Genomic DNA, 7,318 nt, shown 5'->3' on the forward strand with positions numbered 1-7,318 from the left:
GCAATATTAATGAATTTATCTACTCAACAAATGCAGGGTCCATCTGAAAGTCTCCAATGTCAGTCACTGAGGCCCACTGCAGACCCCAAGAATTTTAGAAGGCAGAAAAAAGAGAGGACCAGAACCACATACATACAATTTAAACCCTACCTTTAAGATATTTAACTGAGCTCTCCTGAATTCTCTCTTGAACCAGAAAGGTAGTGATTAGAGATTAATGTCAGATGTATTACCAGGTATAATCTTATGTCAAAAGAGCATCAAGATTCATAATTGTCAGAAGACAAGTTGTCACCACGCTTGTTGGTTTTCTGGTACAGACAGGTTCTCACTTAAAGCTCACAATAGCCATATTCAAGCAAATGAGAAAACACTAACAAGCAATTTCTCTACACTCACACAGAGTAAATGGCAAGACCAGGATTCAAAACAGGATCTGTTTGCATCCAGCACCAGTGAACCTAACCATTGCACCACAGTGCCTCGTGGGCTCACCCAGCAACCATGACAAAGCACTCTTACACACCTCTGAGGAACCAAAGGAAAAGCTGCTGTTGCAAAATTTAAAAGTTCAAAGAGTAGTGGTTTTCACTAAGTCATCTGGATTGTGAGTGCAGAAAGCAAAAATAAAAACTGGGTGTCCTAACACTCAGTCCGGAACTTTTGCACTATAGCCCATGCATGCGTGCGCACACACACAGTAACAGGAATTCAATCTTACAATTGCAGGCTGCTGCTGATGCCAGGCAAAACATGCATCATCTTACACTGAAGAAGCTGTGAAAGCAGAAAAATCAATCTACCATTTTAATAAAAAATGTGAGAAACTGAGAAGATGAGCTATGGTGCAATCACTTTGGGCGTATCTGGCTGTTTTGCTATTAATCATTTCTTTACTGGGCAGTCAGCAAAACTTTATTTAAGTCTATTCAGTGCTTTGTCAGGTCCACTGTAGAGGTCCTGTGACCAAGTGGGATGAGATTACAAGACCATCATTGTATCCTAAGGACCAGGAACTCTGCTCATAACAGCAGTCTTCAAGTGGAAAAGATTAAACCTGGGGAAAGACGATCTTTTCTCCCAAGACTGGAATATTGAAATTTCCTGACATGACAACTTCTAGGAATTACAGATCTTGGATTTAAGATCTTAAACTGCATTTGTAATCAATCTTCAATCACTACCTTTCTGTTTTAAGAAACAATATTTTTTAACATTTTTATTGGAGTATAATTGCTTTACAATGGTGTCTTAGTTTCTGCTTTATAACAAAGTGAATCAGTTATACATATACATATATCCCCATATCTTGTCCCTCTCGCGTCTCCCTCCCTCCCACCCTCCCTATCCCACCCCTCTAGCTGGTCACAAAGCACCGAGCTGATCTCCCTGTGCTATGCAGCTGCTTCCCACTAGCTATCTATTTTACATTTGGTAGTGTATATATGTCCATTCCACTCTCTCACTTTGTCCCAGCTTACCCTTCCCCCTCCCCGTATCCTCAAGTCCATTCTCTAGTAGGTCTGCATCTTTATTCCCGTCTTTCCCCTAGGTTCTTCATGACCACTTTTTTTTTTTTTAAGATTCCATGTATATGTGTTAGCATACGGTATTTGTTTTTCTCTTTCTGACTTACTTCACTCTGTATGACAGACTCTAGGTCCATCCACCTCACTACAAATAACTCAATTTCATTTCTTTTTATGGCTGAGTAATATTCCATTGTATCTATGTGCCACATCTTCTTTATCCATTCATGTGTCAATGGACACTTAGGTTGCTTTCATGTCCTGCCTATTGTAAACAGAGCTGCAATGAACATTGTGGTACATGTCTCTTTGTGAATTATGGCTTTCTCAGGGTATATGCACAGTAGTGGGATTGCTAGGTCGTATGGTAGCTCTATTTTAAGTTTTTTAAGGAACCTCCATATTGTTCTCCATAGTGGCTGTTTCAATTTACATTCCCACCAACAGTGCAAGAGGGTTCCCTTTTCTCCACACCCTCTCCAGCATTTATTGTTTGTAGATTTTTTGATGATGGTCATTCTGACTGGTGTGAGGTGATACCTCATTGTAGTTTTGATTTGCATTTCTCTAATGATTAGTGATGTTGAGCATCCTTTCATGTGTTTGTTGGCAACCTGTATATCTTCTTTGGAGGAATGTCTATTTAGGTCTTCTGCCCATTTTTGGATTGGGTTGTTTGTTTTTTCATATTGAGCTACATGAGCTGCTTGTATATTCGGGAGATTATCCTTTGTCAGTTACTTCACTTGCAAATATTTTCTCCCATTCTGAGGGTTGTCTTTTCATCTCGTTTACGGTTTCCTTTGCTGTGCAAAAGCTTTGAAGTTTCTTTAGGTACCATTTGTTTATTTTTGTTTTGATTTCCATTTCTCTAGGAGGTGGGTCAAAAAGGATCTTGCTGTGATTTATGTCATAGAGTGTTCTGCCTATGTCTTCCTCTAAGAGTTTGATAGTGTCTGGCCTTACATTTAGGTCTTTAATCCATTTTGAGTTTATTTTTGTGTATGGTGTTAGGGAGTGTTCTAATTTCATTCTTATAAATGTAGCTATCCAGTTTTCCCAGCACCTCATATTGAAGAGGTGTCTTTTCTCCACTGTACATTCCTGCCTCCTTTATCAAAGATAAGGTGACCATATGTGTGTGGGTTTATCTCTGGGCTTTCTATCCTGTTCCATGGATCTATATTTCTGTTTTTGTGCCAGTACCATACTGTCTTGATTACTGTAGCTTTGTAGTACAGTCTGAAGTCAGGGAGCCTGATTCCTCCAGCTCCGTTTTTCTTTCTCAAGATTGCTTTGGCTATTCGGGATCTTTTGTGTTTTCATAAAAATTGTGAATTTTTTTGTTCTAGTTCTGTGAAAAATGCCAATGGTAGTTTGATAGGGATTGTACTGAATCTGTAGGTTGCTTTGGGTAGTAGAGTCATTTTCACAATGTTGATTCTTCCAATCCAAGAACATGGTATATCTCTCCATCTATTTGTATCATCTTTAATTTCTTTTAAGAAAGAATTTGAATAAGATTAGATTAATACTTTATAACTAGGGTCTTAAGTTTTCTTACAGATATGCTTCTTTTTCCTTACCTATGTCTTCTGCTCCCAAACTAATTTGGGGATGTAAGTGATTGCCTCAGAGGCCTTCAGACTCTTCCTTCCTGGTGTCTGATGCTTAGAATCATTCTTCTGGTTACTGAGTTACCTAGAGGGAATGGGAGCATCTTCTATCACGCCTCTTAAATTGACCCACCTGAACCAACTGAATATCTAAGACACCCTGGATCTTGAAGCAAAGGCCTATACATTGGAAGACTCTAGTCCAAAAAACAATAATGCCTCCAAGGATCCATCTCCACTAATCCCAGAGCAGTACACTCCCTAGGTCCAAGCATCCTCCCTAGGAATGGACATAAACTGTAGTGCATCTAGTGTTGATGATCCTTCTTGAACCAAGCTCAACTGCCATGAAGTTCCAACTTCAGGAGCTCATCCAAGGTAGGGGTGTCAAGTGTCAGCATCAACCCAGAGAACATGAATAGAATCCCTTTTCTAAATACCATATTCCCTTCTAAGACAGAGTCACCTGAAGCAGGGGCTTTCTTCATATTACTTCAATTGTTTTCTATTGCTTAGTTAGTGAAGCAAAAACCCAGAACATAAAAACAAAAGATGCATTTGGTGAGGAGCAGAATATTTTACCTTCTTATTTTCATTCCCATCCTAGACAGCTTTACCTTTTTATGACCCATCCCCCTACACTCCATCCCAAGGTTGAGATAATCATAAAACATTCTTTAAGAAATCTTTGCATCATAATAAAGAGGGCTCAGAAAGAACATTTTCACAGCATAAATTAAATCTTCTAATTCCTTCCATCAGCACCTTTCAAGACATGAATTGCATATGCTAGACCAAATGATGTTTCCACACAAGCTAATTATCAATTTTATACAGATTAGTAAAACCACATTCATTCAGATCCCATTAATTTGATATTCTCATGAAGTGGGATGGTGATTTAGCTATATTCTGTGAAAAAAAAAGACTATCTTAAGCAAATTAAGACAAAGTGATAAGAGGACTACAGAGGACATCAGTCTTCAATCTCTTCTAACTACTATTTTTTAAGAAGTATTGGTATACCCATATCACAAAAATCTTCCTTCATCAAATCATTGTTGATATTTTCTTTGTGCCAAACAGGTACACTCAAGGAATTTACAATCTGGTAACTACAAACTAAAAGTTTCCATAGTTAAAAATCATTCTTATGATTGGATTTTTAAATTATCTAATAGGCATACAAAAGAAGGTCACATACACATAAATAGTGAAGCATAAAAATAATTACCTCATGACTTTACCACCTACCCTCAGAACTAGAATATTCCCAACATCCCTGTACTAATCCACATGCCCCTTTCTAATCCCCTCCGCTGCCTCTTCCTACACCCCCACCAGAACTAACCACTATCCTGAAATTGGTATTTATCATTCCTTTGCTTTTCTTATGGTATTACTCCATACATATGTATTCTTAAATAGTAAGTTAAGTTTCACTTGTTTATAAACTTTAAAAATGGTATTTAGCTGTGTGGATTCTTTTGTGACCTGCTTTTTTTCACTCAATATTATGTTTTCAAAATTCAGGCATGCTATAGCAGTGTAGCTGTGAGTTCTTCATCTTCACTACATATAATATTCCATTTTATTTATATAGTTATTGTCATGGTGGTGGATATTTGGGGTATTTCCAATAATTTTCTATCACAAATAACATGCTAAACAGCTATGAACATCCTTGCATTTGTGTGGTGTTTATATGCAAGAGTTTCTCTAGAATATACCTAGGAAAGGAAATGCCAGGTTCTGGGGTATGTTCTAGTTTAAAAGATAGTGCTAAAAATCATTTTGAAAGTGGCTGTACCAATATTTACTTCCCTTAGCAAGGTATAATTCTCCATTGATCCATATCTACTCCAATAGTTAATATTGGCAGATTTGTCTTTTTAATTTTGTCAGTTTAATGAATGTGTAATGTCATATCATGATTTTAACTTATAATTCTTAATTACCAGTAAAATGAGCACACTATCATACGTTTACTGGTCATTTGGATTTCTTTTGGGAAATGTCTATCTAGGCCTTTCATTCATTTTATATCAGCTTGTATTTTTCTTATTGATTCATAGGTATTATTTATTTCTAAATAAAATCATTTATTTGCAGATACTAGTCCTCTGTCAGTTACATGTGTTGCAAATTACATCTCCTGGTTTGTGACCTATCTTTTCATCCTCTTCATGGTGTCTGTCGTTGAATTAAAGTTCTTCATCTTAAGGTAACTGAATTTATCCACCACTTTTATGGGTAATGCTTTTTATGTTTTAAGAAATCTTATCCATCTCTGAAGCAAATCAGATAATAAATCTTTCCTCTGATCTATTAATTATCTGTCCCTGCAAACAGCTTTAATTTCTTTTAAATATTCTATAATTTTAACCAGTAGTTGAATATTCCTAGAACTACCTGAATCAGAATCACCTAAGTATTTCTAAAATGCTAACACATGGTCTTTATTTTTCCCACAACGATTTATTGAGTAACTTTTATATGCCAGGTTCCACTCTAAGCCTGAGCATACAGAAGTAAATAAAACAGACAAAATCAAAGAATGCATACAAAAGGCCAACAGGTACATGAAAAGATGCCAAACATCACTAATCATCAGAGAAATGCAAATCAAAACCACAACGAGGTATCACCTCACACCTGTAAGAATGGCTATCACTAAATGGCTATACACACACACACACACACACACACACACACACACACATCTATATATCTATATATCTATATATAGATATAGATATATCTCACAAGGATATGATCAGGGATTCAAACAAGGCCCTTGCTTTTCCCAAAAAATAAAATAAGTTTTTTTCTTGTTCAAAAAATTGTGTTGCCAGGGAGATCAGCTTGGTGCTTTGTGACCACCTAGAGGGGTGGGATAGGGAGGGAGGGAGACGCAAGAGGGAAGAGATATGGGGATATATGTATGTGTATAGCTGATTCACTTTGTTATAAAGCAGAAACTAACACACCATTGTAAAGCAATTATACTCCAATAAAAATGTTTTAAAAATAAATAAATAAAAGAACACCAGTCACACTGGATTAGGACCCACCTTAATTACTTCTTTTTAACTTGATTATCTCTGTAAACACCTTATCTCCAAATAAGGTCACATTCTGAGGTACTGGGGGTTAGGGCTCCAACGTCATCTTTTAGATGATACCAGCACCCTTCAGAACTGTCTCTCAATAGTGTCCTCAAGGCAAGATCTAGATATCATCAATAGATTACAAGCCACATTCTGAATCTAATAAAATCCTAACAATTAGATGTAAGTGTAGTTTATTCCTTTATGTTCCCATGTGCCACTGCAGTAGAAAGATTGCCGACTCTAGATGACCTTGATGTTTTTTGTTTCATATCTGCATTTAGATCTTTAATTATAAAAACAATATATGATCATAAAAATTCAAGCCATACATAAGGGAACAAAGCAAAATACCTTCTCCAGCCTCCTCCCCTCCTTGTCTCGAGTCTCATTTCGCAGAGAGGTTCCATGAAGAGTACATTCTTTCAGATCGTTTTAATGCATGCACATATAAAACATTTTCCATTTTTTTTGGCCAGTTTTCCTCTTGCTTTTAATCTGAATTCTCTAATGTGTCTGAATGAACATACCTTCCCTAAAAATGAAAAAAACAGAAGCTTAAAAAATGAAATGGAAATTTTACTGTAAGATATCTTAAGTGTATCTCTAGAATTTTAAGGGGAAAACAAGACAGAAATGCCCTTAGTGGGGAGAAAGGCAACTTATTTGTTTGCATATTGCAATAGAAATTCCCCTTAAGTTCATTATCAGTTCATTTACTATTCAGTTGGGAAAGAACCAATTAGTGCAGTTCCTGGCACACAATAGCTGCTCAATAAATATTAATTAATTAATTAATTAGGCAATAAAGGAGTCTCCAGGAAACATCTTTTGGAACTGCAGAGTCTGGCTTAGGAATCTGTAGGGGTACAGGTGGTGTTGTCATTGATTCTTCCAACTAACAGTTGGGAGTTTCAAAGAGAAAGGAGGCTATGGGAGGTGAAAGACTAGCTATGCAGATGGTGTCAAAGAAGAAAATTTAGGTTTCTGGACTACAATGTAAAATAGCAAAATGATAAAGCTTTGGGCTAGAAATGCAGCACATGTTAGTAGTACAAGAAAG

The 7,318-nt window shown here is 36.6% G+C and overlaps 1 protein-coding gene across 1 annotated transcript in view; it reads right to left on the bottom strand.

The window, feature by feature from the left end:
• Positions 1 to 6,756, bottom strand: part of PLPPR1 (phospholipid phosphatase related 1) — a 457,833-nt gene extending 451,077 nt beyond the window's left edge. The window contains exon 1 of the mRNA XM_067742407.1: positions 6,610 to 6,756. The gene's annotated coding sequence lies outside the window, so the exon portion shown is untranslated. The remainder of the gene's footprint in view (positions 1 to 6,609) is intronic.
• Positions 6,757 to 7,318: the final 562 nt, after the last annotated feature.

The sequence above is a fragment of the Pseudorca crassidens genome, chromosome 7, assembly GCF_039906515.1.
Source record: "Pseudorca crassidens isolate mPseCra1 chromosome 7, mPseCra1.hap1, whole genome shotgun sequence".
Classification (NCBI taxonomy): Eukaryota; Metazoa; Chordata; class Mammalia; order Artiodactyla; family Delphinidae; genus Pseudorca; species Pseudorca crassidens.